The sequence below is a fragment of the Sardina pilchardus genome, chromosome 10 (genome assembly GCF_963854185.1).
Source record: "Sardina pilchardus chromosome 10, fSarPil1.1, whole genome shotgun sequence".
Lineage (NCBI taxonomy): Eukaryota > Metazoa > Chordata > Actinopteri > Clupeiformes > Clupeidae > Sardina > Sardina pilchardus.
Window position 1 is genome coordinate 27,630,143 of NC_085003.1, and position 12,665 is coordinate 27,642,807.

At 39.8% G+C, this 12,665-nt stretch overlaps 2 long non-coding RNA genes across 2 annotated transcripts; both read left to right on the forward strand.

Annotated features, from left to right (window-relative positions):
• Positions 1-2,127: 2,127 nt before the first annotated feature.
• Positions 2,128-3,664, forward strand: LOC134094269 (uncharacterized). Its single transcript, XR_009940436.1, has 3 exons — positions 2,128-2,352; positions 3,313-3,375; positions 3,593-3,664. It is a non-coding gene; the product is annotated as an uncharacterized LOC134094269 (long non-coding RNA).
• A 26-nt stretch (positions 3,665-3,690) lies between these two features.
• LOC134094270 (uncharacterized) lies at positions 3,691-6,376 on the forward strand. The gene is made up of 3 exons (XR_009940437.1): positions 3,691-3,738; positions 4,807-4,893; positions 6,007-6,376. It is a non-coding gene; the product is annotated as an uncharacterized LOC134094270 (long non-coding RNA).
• Positions 6,377-12,665: the final 6,289 nt, after the last annotated feature.

Sequence of the window (12,665 nt, forward strand, 5' to 3'; positions counted from 1 at the left end):
ACACCAATGCAACCTTGCAATTCTCTATGAGCAGAATGCCACCTCTAGTTATGCCTCTTCGTCCTTCATCTTTAATCCAACCCCAAATTAATATAATATAATGGAGTATTAGGCCTATCTTCTAGATTTGACTGTATAGGCCTACTGTGATGTGAAATTTGCCAATTTAGTTAAATCATTTACAGCTTTTGAACTTGCACCAACAAAATACTTCTGAATATAATTCATTTTTATTTGTAGGCTCTCAGTTGAATTCTGAGAGGCAGGAAGATAGTTCCAAACTAAAAAATGCATCACGTTATGTGAGTTATCGACATTCAAGCCTGGTATGTCTTAAACATCAAACATACATGCATATGTCACCAGTCACCATCAGTCATAGATTATCAATCAGGGAGCTGCAGTGCTCACCCATACCACATTGATGTCAAAGTATCTACGGGGATCAAGCTTTGAATCTGTGGCCCGGTTATCCCCGGGCCACAGATTTGTGTGTGTGTGTGTGTGTATGTATGTGTGTGTGTGCGTGTGTGTGTGTGTGTGTGTGTGTGTGCGTGCGTGCGTGCGTGCGTGCATGCGTGCGTGCGTGTGTGTGTGTGTGTGTGTGTGCGTGTGTTTTCTTTTCCTTTTTTTTTTCTTTTTACAAAATAGCCACTTCATGACCTTTTAATACAACTGCTCCTCAATTAGCTGGTTGCCAGTGAAATCCATAAGCTCTGATTGAGAACATGCCAGCTTTAAGCATGGTGAGAATCCTCCACTCTCAGCCAGGGCTTTATGCTCTTGACAGCTGCGTTGAACCCCTCCGTGCCTCCCATTTAGGTCCTAAGCAAGTGGTTCAATTGCCCATCTGTCAATACTGTTTAATGTCTTCTAAAGTGATTCCTCCACTCGATTCTTCTATTTGCTGTTAAACATTCTCCATGCTCATCCATCACATTTCGTCCTCACTTTTTTTTTTTTCCGCCAACGTGTCTGAGCTGCAAACGAGCTCTGGCTGTTCTCCTGCTCCAGCAGACCTGGGGCCTCTTCTGACCTGAAAGCCCTTTCACTCTGGAAAGTTGGAAAAACTGTCAAGAGACTACACGGAAATGCTTAGTATAGAAGTTAAAGATATGCCAAATGAGGGTTTAAGAATTCAGAGTGTTTATTGGCACCTGGGTTCCAATAGGACTTGCTTTTGGCTTCCAATTAAATATTTAAAATCATAATAAAAAAACGGGTAACAACCCAGGTAAAAAAGTAGTGTACTTAAGTGTATTAGTAATATGGTTAAAGTACATGAAGTATAAAGCAAGTATGCTTCTTCGTTTCTGTGCTTTATTTGAAGTGAGTTTAATGTATACTTTATAAAGTATACTTAAAAATATGTGTAATTAAGTTCAACTTCTGAGTCCAAAAAGAAAGTATACTAATTTCACAATAATCAAATTGTCTTTTGATTGCACTTTTTGAAAGTGTACTTTGTTGTTAGTGTATTTTAAATTTGATAGAAGTACCAATGTTTTAAGTGTATTAAATTTGACATACTTTGAGTGGCAATTTAGTGTACTTATGGAAAGTGTCATTTCTGCAAATAAACTGTTAGCATACTTTTTTACAGTGTACTATCATCTCACTTTATTAGAAGTGTTACTTCTGTACACATTGTACAGTACACTCTAAAATAAGTGCATTTTTAGTGGTATATCGGAATACTTTCACAAAATGTTAACATTTAAAAAATATATAGTGATAATTTAATGCACTTTAAGTAAGTGCACTTATTTGTAATACAGAGTTAGTATAATTTTTTATTTCAACTAATTGGTGGTAATGTATCAATTTACTGTAGTCTACCAATGGAAAGTGTTTTTACATTGTTAGGCTGATTTCTGAAAGAGTAATGTGATTAAATGTTGCAGTGTGGACGAAGTAAGTTTATTTTGTACAAATTATATTTTTTTCATTTGGCTCCACATCTTGGTGAGGTAATATAAGTCTACACTATCACCACCATGTATTAATAAACACTTGATTGACAGAAAAGTCACTTTAAGAACAGTAGCCTAATTATTTTTACAGATATTGTATTTACATGTCATTTCAGTATCAGACTCTCAGTACTTGGCAGTACTCACTCTCAAAAAAATGAAATCTCACTATTGCTCATCTTAATGAATCCTTTTTCGTAGGATTTACACAATAAAATTAGGTTTCTAGGTGAAAAGGAGTCAGTTATACGAAATGCATTCGTGTTTGGAGGAAATATGTCACTCTATGGTCGCCGTAGAAGCATTATTTCAAAACGCACAAACGAGGGTCTCTGGCTGTGGCAGGTCTGCCTCTTCTCCCTCACTCGTGGATTGTAAGGTATGTATTTGCTAAACACACAGTGTTCTTATTTTGAGTTTGGTGTAATTTTAGGGAGTTTAGCATGACAACAAACCTGGGAAACATGATACAATTCTAACGTTAGCCTGAGATGATTAGCTGCTAGCTACTTAGCCGCCCACATGAGGTTCAGCAGATCTCATGTGGGCGGCTAAGTAGCTAACAGCTAATCATCTCAGGCTAACGTTAGAATTGTATCATGTTTCCCAGGTCAGTTTTACTCCCTGCCGAAAATAGGGGTGGTTATGCCTTGATGGGTTTGTTTCATAAAACACAATTGAATGTTCATGGATGTGACCAGGTCAGGACGACTTCATGTGTTTGCTGTTTCATGCAGCTAGCAGTTAACGGCTAACATAAGAGCCGCTAGCTAGCCCCGCACAAACCCAGCCTATGTTTATGTGTTAGGCTTAGAATACTAATAGTTAGATTATTATCTGAAAAGTTCAATGTTTAAACGTAGGTGCAGGCCAGTCTGTGTTACCAAATTGTCCTTATGTGTCATGAACAATTTGCGTTGTTACAGACACTAAAGTTCGTCCACAAACATTTGAATTATTTGAATGTCCGTGTAGCAAACCACACCATCTTGCCTAGTCTCTCTGTAACGTTAATCACGTGCAGACTATCTTTGAAGGACAAGTTACACAAACGTTAGACTTGTCATTATTTTTGTATGATGTGATCAGCATTATTGTAGGCTACTTGCTCTCATTCGACTTCTATATTAAACGAGTAATGCAAGTACGTTTTTCATGATCATGGTAGAGGCTGCCTACTCTAAATGTTTGAGTGATTTGTTGATCACAAACAAGCCTCAATGTAATTAAATGTTTTCTTCCCAACTTTTAATTCAAATTCTAAAAGATTTCAGTAATCTGATATTATTATAGTTTTGCATGGTGTAAATTTGTTGAGTTTGATATACTTTCTCCACAGACGTGGGAGTGCAGAGTGCAAGACATCAGCGTCATTGAGGTCTCTCTTACAGAAGCATTACAGGTTAGCTCATGGTTACTTTTGCGGTAGACACCCATACCTATGTGCATAATTATTCTCATTGTCCCTGTTTATTATAAGCATGGAATGCTCTTCATAGTCACTGAAGCAGATATCATACTTAAATCAATGTTTTCTGTATGCTAATTGTAATTCTTTCTACAAATGCTGGGTTGTTTTGTACATTCTTTCTGTCCCCTCTACCCTCGTATGGTTCAAGATGTGCAGAATTTCACACGCATTGTGCAACTGAAGTCCAAGTTTATGCCAGAACTTGACATCTGCTCCAGGCTGTCTGCTGATTGCCATAGGAAGGGAGGAGAAACAAGACATAAGATTAAGGAGATCATGGCTGCCATTGATCGGGTTAGTGAGAAGTTGTTTTGTGCCTCCCACTTTGAAAACCAATATTAGGCCATGAGCTACAGGGCCGTAACATGCACCTGTCAGCGAAACATTTTTGACCATGCTGACATGACGAATTTGAATGTTAACATTTACATTTTTGGGTTGCACTACCTGTTTCTACCCCATGAATAGATTTGCATTGAAGATCAATGTGTTCCAAAAAATCTCTCAATACATTGGAAATGCATTATATGAACCTCTACATGTGATTACGTAAACACACCTTGTCACATGCCCCACCTCTCTCTAAGTCATGAGCATTACATACATCTTATAATGCATTTCCAATGTATTGAGAGTCTTTTGAAACTCCTCTATCCATGGAGCAGTAAACAGGCATTGCATCCCAATACCCAAATCTCCAAGTTAAAGGGATAGTTCGGATTTTAAGACACGAAGTTGTATGGGTTCCCTGTCAGCAACGTAGTGCATCAGCACTGACTTACCCCCGACAGCGTCCTGTGAGCCGAGATCCAGCCGGTTTTAGATCGTTTTTGATGCTGAAGAAAGTAGTCCGGCAAGTTTCTGGGGTCACGAAAGTAAAGTGTTTTTCTTCTCAAAACCATATGCGTTCAACAGAGTGATATATTTGCACCACAAAAACGTTGTCCAGGAAAAATTCAAACCTCGTTATCACTTACTTATTTTTCGCGATTCCTATCACTGCGCGCTACTGACAGCTGGACAACGTTTTTGTGGTGCAAATATATCACTCTGTTGAACGCATATGGTTTTGAGAAGAAAAACACTTTACTTTCGTGACCCCAGAAACTTGCTGAAGAAAATAGTCCGGCATCAAAAACGATCAAAAACCGGCTGGATCTCGGCTCACAGGACGCTGTCGGGGGTAAGTCAGTGCTGATGCACTACGTTGCTGACAGGGAACCCATACAACTTCGTGTCTTAAAATCCGAACTATCCCTTTAACATTGGGGGATTGCACGGTAAAGGCATAGTAAACATTAAGATGCTTAATTTGTAAGTGTAAGTAAAGTAGTGTTATTATTATATTTCCCTGTTTTGCAGAATCCCATCATTGGCTCGTTGAGAGTTTGCCACCTGCAAGCACTTGTTGTGTACTTGAAGGCCCTGAGAAACTCAAAGGAATACCTGGTAAGTGTAAATGAATATCCCAAAAAACAGTGTAAATTCGGTGAAAATGGACCTCAGACTCTCTTTCTGCATGAAAATGCATCAAAGAAGTCGTGGAGACGGACAGTATTTTTCATTGATGAAGCACTATAGAGCTTGCATCGGCGTACACTATATTGCCAAAAGTATAGTGATGTCAATAGACATCCCATTCTTAATTCATAGAGTTTAATATGATGTTGGTCCACCCTTTGCAGCTATAGCTTTTTTGACCATTCATCCAGAAGCGCATTTGTGAGGTTGTACATTGATGTTGGACGAGGTGGCTCTCAGTCTCTGCTCTAATTCATCCCAAAGGTGTTCTATTGGGTTGAGGTCAGGACTGTGCAGGCCAGTCAACACTAAACTCTGTCATCCATGTCTTTGCGGACCTAGCGTTGTGCACTGGTGCACAGTCATGTTGGAACAGAAAGGGGCAATTCCCAAAACTGTTCCCACAAAGTTGGGAGCATGGAATTGTCCAAAATGTCTTACTGTTCCAACATGACTGTGCATCAGTGTGCAAAGCAAGGTCCATAAAGACGTGAATTATATAGTTTGGTGTGTATGAACTTGACTGGCCTGCACACAGTCCTGACCTCACCTGACCTTTTTTTTTCAGTTATTAGCTGGTTTGATGCTCATTGGGCTCAATGCCAACCCGGCTAGTAGGCTAACTGAAAAAAAAAACATCATACCAGTCTCTAGGTATGGTGAAGGGTATGTGATGTGGGGCTATTTTAATTCCAAAGGCTGAGGATACTTTATCAGGATGCCTAGTATACTGGATCCATGAAATAAGTGGCTTTTAAAGATAGAAATCTTCCTGCCTCTATGGGAATTTAACATATGGGAGCAAATACTTATGACCCCTGTATTTTAAGGAAGAACATTTATTTATTTGCTATACATTTCACTCACAAAGACAATTGGTGTCCTTAAAGGTTGGATATTTCCTAATTTTTTTAGTCAACTTTAGCATTGGTTCCAATACTTATCCTTGCTGTATATGCTCTATTTTCTGACACAATGTGATACTTATTCTTTGTATCATAATGTGATACTGACCCTTTTTATATTGCATCCTTGTTTTAGAGCTGCCAGGACTGGTGTCATCACTGAAAGCAGTCATAAACAACATGGCAGATTCATCTATTTACTCCAGCCAAAGCGACTCACCACGCACTAGCAGTGAGACTTGCAGTGAGGACATGGTACTATGACTGAAGTACCTTGAACCGATCCCTCATTAGCATTGTGCAGGCCCTCCATGATTTTGTGATCTTGCACGTTCACCAATTCATGCAAATTCAGGGACTTTGCTGCATTTGCGTGTTGTAATATTCAATAAATGTGAATGGTGATGTGTAGTTATGTTCCTGTTATTGTGTTATTAGCATTATATATCCTTTGCTTGAATTATGTATTTTTGTAATTTTATTGTAATAAAGTTCCCTTTCTGAAATGAGATTTGTAATCTGTTGTAATGCACTTGAAATTAATTGTAATGTAATACACTTAAAGTGTAATATCGACATGTATGCCAAAGTATAACAATATGGGAATTAAAGTACAGATAAAATATACTTCAAAGACAGTTCTTTTCTACAATAAAATATAATAATATTGCACTGAAAGTATGTGTCTATGATGTTTAGCTTGTAATTGAACTTCACTTGAAATATGTTATCATTGTCATAGTGGGACACTTTAAATGCACTAAATATAGTACGGAAGTGCATTTGTAGATCACTTGAAATATTAAAGAGGCATACTAAATTAACATACTTTATAGTAATACTTAGTATGATAACAGTATGTACAAAATGTACTTAAACTCAACTGTAAGTTGAGCTCCAATTATTTTTTAAGTGTACTTCTATTAGAATGGTCATACAATGTAATTGTACTGTAAGTATGCTTAATTGCTCATTTTAATTAGTGTACTTCAGTGCACTTGAAGTTTGTAAATAGTTGTTCCAATTTAGCATACCCTACACACTTGAAGTATAGTGAAGTTTGTATTACGATGAACTTAATACATACTTTAATATACTTAAATATACTTGGATTTTACGAAAAAAGTACACACTGTACTTATTACACTCTGAAAAAGTATATTTTCAATAGTTTTTTTTTTTACCTGGGAAGCACAAGTGTGAGTGTGCTTGTTCAGAGAGTTCAGAAAGATGCAAACTCTCTAAATCTGTCTGGACACTTTTCTTTTCAATGAGAAATATAATCAATATTTCAGACAATCAGACTCCAAATCGATATTTTCAGACCAGGAAGAGAGTATAATTATTTGATTAATGTCTACTATGTGTGGAGAGCATTCACTCACTATCATTATCCCATTTTTGAGGGAGGAGGCGTTTAGAGGGTTTTGCATCTAAACTCTTCAACTGCAATATATCAGCTTCGAATTCTACAATGATTATTGACATTTTGACATTGACATTGACATAGTGTATAGGTTACACATATGAAAAGATGCTAGCGTACAATAATGAATAGCCTAAATAATATAGCCAAAGCCTCTTGTTTATTGGTTAGTTTTATTTGTTTATTGGTAAGTACTCAAACTTAGCAAACTCAGTCAACCATGGTGGTCTAATGGGCAGAAGGCATACAGGCCTTCATGTCATGCGAGAGACCAATTTTCAGAAGTTTCCCCTTCTGAAATAGTCACACACACACACACACACACACACACACACACACACTGTTCATTATGTATTGAAAGTCAATCATTTCACAATTTCACTTGCGCTGCCAATCAATTACGGCATATCACACTGATGTGTCACCCCCAGGGACTTCTACTGTAGGTTTGGTTTTAGTCTATTAACCGGGCTATTCCTTCAGTGTGAAGCCACAGGATACCAACACACACACACACACACACACACACACACACACATATTCAGAAAATGCAGAAATGTTTCAATGTGTGTGTTCTCATAATCATAATAAAAATGTTTCACACACATACACTTCGGATGGCACCATGCCGTAAGCATAAAACATAACAAGCAGTAGTAAAAGTTTTTATTTGCACCAACAGGTTATAAAAAAACTGATCTGTGTGCAGGGCTCACTGTTTATATATTTATATATTCCCCCATGACTCTACTGCAGATAAATAGATCAAACATCATTATGCTGAGATTATTTAAAGAACAACCTTATCAGTAGATAATGAGGACAAATTCTCCCTAGGTCTCTCTGATTGAAAAAAAAAAAAAAAAAAAAAAAAAACCCTCTGCAGCTTTAATAGTAAGATAGGCTGATATGGTGGTTTACTTTGTGCACCTTGTGCTTATTTTATCTGCAAAGGTGACTTAAAGCTGCAGTGACTGTGTCTCTACATAGCGTAATTTCTCAATCGCAGTTTTTTTGATTAAATCTTCCAAAATTAGCTCTGTCAACCAACCAAGGCCTAAAAATAACACTAATTTAACCTATTGGCTTGTTCATTATCTCCCCAGACAGCCGAGTGTGCTTTGAGTGTAATTGTGCACAATGGCGGACGTCATCATCCAGGTGGGCGTATAGCACCATAATGGTGGGTGTGGAGATAGCTGCCATATGATTTATGTGTCAGACGTTGGTTATCTGATAAGGTGCTATATCATCCATTCATTAGCATGGAGTCTCATGGAGCACCTTTGGTCGGCTATGTCACATGGCTGACTTGGCTGTACTTCTCTCAGACCTTCCGATCAGCCACACCAAGAAGTAGTGTTCTGGTAATGTGATTTCACAGATGCCAACGAATTCAAGCATTGTTGACTATAATATTAATCTCAAGATAGAGTTTGTGCGTGTGTGTGTGTACCGTATGTGTACAGTATGTGTGTGTGTGTGTGTGTGTGTGTGTGATGCACTGAAGACAAGGCAGCACACTTGATAATAGCCGTGGTGTTAATCAGTAAGTGTGTAATGTGTGAGTCTGTGTCATGACAGCTTTGTAACTGCGCTAGGTAACACGAGCACCGGCCGTCCTCTCCCCGTCACACTAACAGCCATCATCAACGCAGCTGCTTTATTAGCCTGAACAGACAATAGGCTTCAATTCAAATCACTTCCAACAGCACAACAGCAGCCCTGACAGCCGCAGCGCTTTTTTAGCCCAACGTGCCTGTGTGTGTGTGTTGCCGGCCCAGTCGAAAAGGCCAAACAGCAGGCTGGGAGCGTGGCCAGACTCCACGGCAGCTCACACAGGGGGGGGATAAGGAGCTCGCCGGCGGTGGTGGTGACCGACCGGGTGAATAGAGTAGGCTGGGTGAGTGTAGGGTGGCGCAGTCCGAGCCAGCGCCCAGCTGCGTTAGTGCCCCTGCCAGTGCCCAGCAGAGCCCTAGAGGGAGTGGGGGGTGGACGAACGACCGGACGAACAAACCATCCATCATTCATGATCGGGGCCTGACAGAGTGACAGAGGAAGGGGGTAGGATGTTTTCTAAATAATTAATGACGGCCAATCAAGGCCTTTTATGCTGATCCCTGAAGCAAACGCAACACTGGCTTGCCTGTTAATGGCAGGACAGGGCATGATATTTCAGTGTGCTTCTTACTGTTATCGCTGTATATTGCTGTTGGTGCTATTATTGCTGTAGATGCAGTGTACTGTACCACTGCAGCTGTGGCCTACTGGTTAGGGCTTTGGGCTTGTAACCCCGACCAGTAAGGAAAATGTGGGCAGCTAACCCCTCACTGCTCCGGGATAGTGTGTGCTGTGTGTGTTTCACTAATTCACAGATTGGGATAAATGCAGAGACTAAATTTCCCTCACGGGAACCAAAAGACTATACTTTTACTTATATCATACTACTTAACAATGTGTATGAGGACATAGGTGCTGATGTGGTAGTGATGACATGACCTAAGGTAGTACATAGCACACATTTCCAATTAATCATCCTATAGCTCCATACATACTGTAATACTGTATCAATGTACTGTACTAGCCTAGAAATCTAGACGCCCCTAGCGGCAGCAAATGTAATTTGGCTGGCGGGGCAGTCTAGCAACGCTCCGTAGAGCTAAGGAGCTGAGAAATGGAAAATAAAAGCGGGCCAATCACAGTGTGTATAGAGTCAGTGGGTGGGCTTAACATAATGGTGACTGACATGCGACCAGAAGTTGCGACGGTAACGCATCCTGTTATTTGAAAACAAGAAGATGATTCGTTTAGCGTTATCCTATTGCTTGGAGAGGGAAGGTTACGCATCCTGCTACTTGAAAACAAGAAGATGATTTGTTTAGCTTTATCCTATTGCGGGGAGGGAATTTGAAAGACAACTGTTTATCCCACCCCTCCGATTGAGCCCTGTCTACGGTGAGTGTCCAGACCCTACATCTTGATGTGGGTCTGGCTCGTCAGGCTAGCAATGTACTGTAGTAAAGGTGTTGTATTATACAAGGTCTTGCTTGTTTCTGTATTGTGTTAGATCTTTGTGTTATGAACCCCATTCACTATACGCTCAATAGATCAGCATTCAGCACTGTGGCATCTATACAGCACACGTTTCACACACACACACACACACACACACACACACACACACACACACACACACACACACACACACACACACACACACACACACACACACACAAACTCATGAAAAAGGCAGTGATGTAAGTTGTTCAGGAAGTTTGAATGACTTGTGGTACAGCATGAATGGACAGAGATAGATATTAGCATGTCCCTGCCTTGGGTCCTTTGCATACTGTCAAATAGGGATTATAAACAGGGGGGAAGGACTACAATAGGCAGCAGCTTAGAGACTTATAGGGGGAAAAAATCACGGGATTTTACCATTAATCCACTACGTATTAGAATGAAAAATCCAACCACTTTAAGGAATGTTTTTCTGCTATTTAATAAAAGGGCAATTTAAAATAATATAAACTCTGGTTAAACTAAAGGAAGAAAAGATTGGATGGCAATACACAAGGAGTCAAAAACTGCATAGCGTACACATTGTATTAACATTATTAAATGTCAAAATTGGAAGATATTTGTACAAAGTGGAGACAGACCCGTGGCAACATCAAAATTACAGTCCAATTAGAAAGTGAAGGCCCAATATCAATTCACGGAAATGCAATGACTAATGGGGGTCAAGTCACTTCTCACTTTTCCCCACGCCCTGAACTTTACAAGCCAAACCTTTCAGCCCAAACAGCCACAGATGTCCAGTTGGATGTCCCACTTCCAGGACGTTTTTTTGTCCTCCACATGTCACCGAGTGTTTTTGACCCATGGGGCCCTACAGAGGGCCTTCAAAGGGTCTCAGCTTAAGGCAGCACATCAGGGCTTAATGTGCTCAGACACTTTAGCATAAAGACATGGACCGAGTCATTAAGATGAGAACAGATTGTCTATAATTGTGTGTGTATACATAATATTGTGTATATGGCTTGAAAAAGTTCTAATAACTCAAGGTTTTGCTCTGCCATTGTAAATAGCCTACTTCTTGTGGCTTGTTCCTCCTGTACACAATGAAAATGCTTTTGTTGTGGAGGATTAACAACAGGCAAAAACAAAAATCTCTAAAGAGTTAAATCTACTGACAAGGTAGTATTTCAAAATTCTTGTGAGCTGTCTTCAGATCAACTTTTATTGAAGTTACATGCATGGCTTGTTCTCTCATTAGCAACTCACTACAGCTAAGCTGTACGGCTAGGATAATGGTACCCCTATTACACATTTGTTTACCATCAAATTGGCTTCATAAAGGTCATATTAAGGTGACCATTTTGCATAGAGCACCTTTAAGCATTGTCCAGAGCAATTGTCGCTGGGTTGGTTGTGTGGCTCGGTACAAGATAGTGGCCACAGCACTTTGTACACTGCAGTGGCAAGGCAGCCTTGCACAGCACAAGACATTGGAAATATTGGGCCTGAGAGTGTTGTGGTGCCATTGTTCCGTTGCATCTGAAGGCCTCATCAAGGGCTCTCTGTTGTCCTTGTGCTTCCTTCTCGCACTCCCATTCTCTCAGCCCAGAGTCACCCAGCTGTGCAAAGCCATGACTCAGGCGTCCAGAGCAGTGGGCCCCGGGATTGAACTACTCATGACATGAAATTAAAAGCATAAATCTTTTAACTTTTCTAGACTGTTCCACACCTGAGACACACTTTTCTCTTCTCGTTTTCTAAAACGCAAGCAGCCTGCTGGAGTGTCTTTTTTTTTTTTTTCGCCACTCCGGTCCAGACTTTCATTTATTTATTTAATTTGTGCGGTGCCTCTCTTTTAGAGCGTGGCAATAGAATCACTTAGCCTTTTGTTACTAAATCATAACCTGCTCCCGCCACCATCTGCTCTCCCTCACTTCCCTAGTATTTCACCCACAGTCTGCCATACTGCAGAGCCACAGAAAGAGAGGGAGAGATAGAGGAAGAGAGAGGGAGAGAGAGAGAGATAGAGAGATAGCAAAATACTACTTGAGAGAGCAATTGATAAAGAGAGAGAGTAATTAATAAAGAGAGAGACAGACAGACAGAGGGAGAGGGTGAGAGAAATAGAGATGGAATTAGTACATATAAGAGAGAGAGAGAGAGAGAGAGAGATTGATAAAGAGAGAGAGACGGACAGAGAGAGAAATATTGATAAAACATAAGTGTATTAATACATAATATTAAACATCCCTTTGGCATTGTCTTTTATTTTGGTTTCACATATTGCTTGGTTTCTGTTCCACTCATTGTTGAGTCTCCTAGGATGGCTTCTTCAATCAATGCTCAGT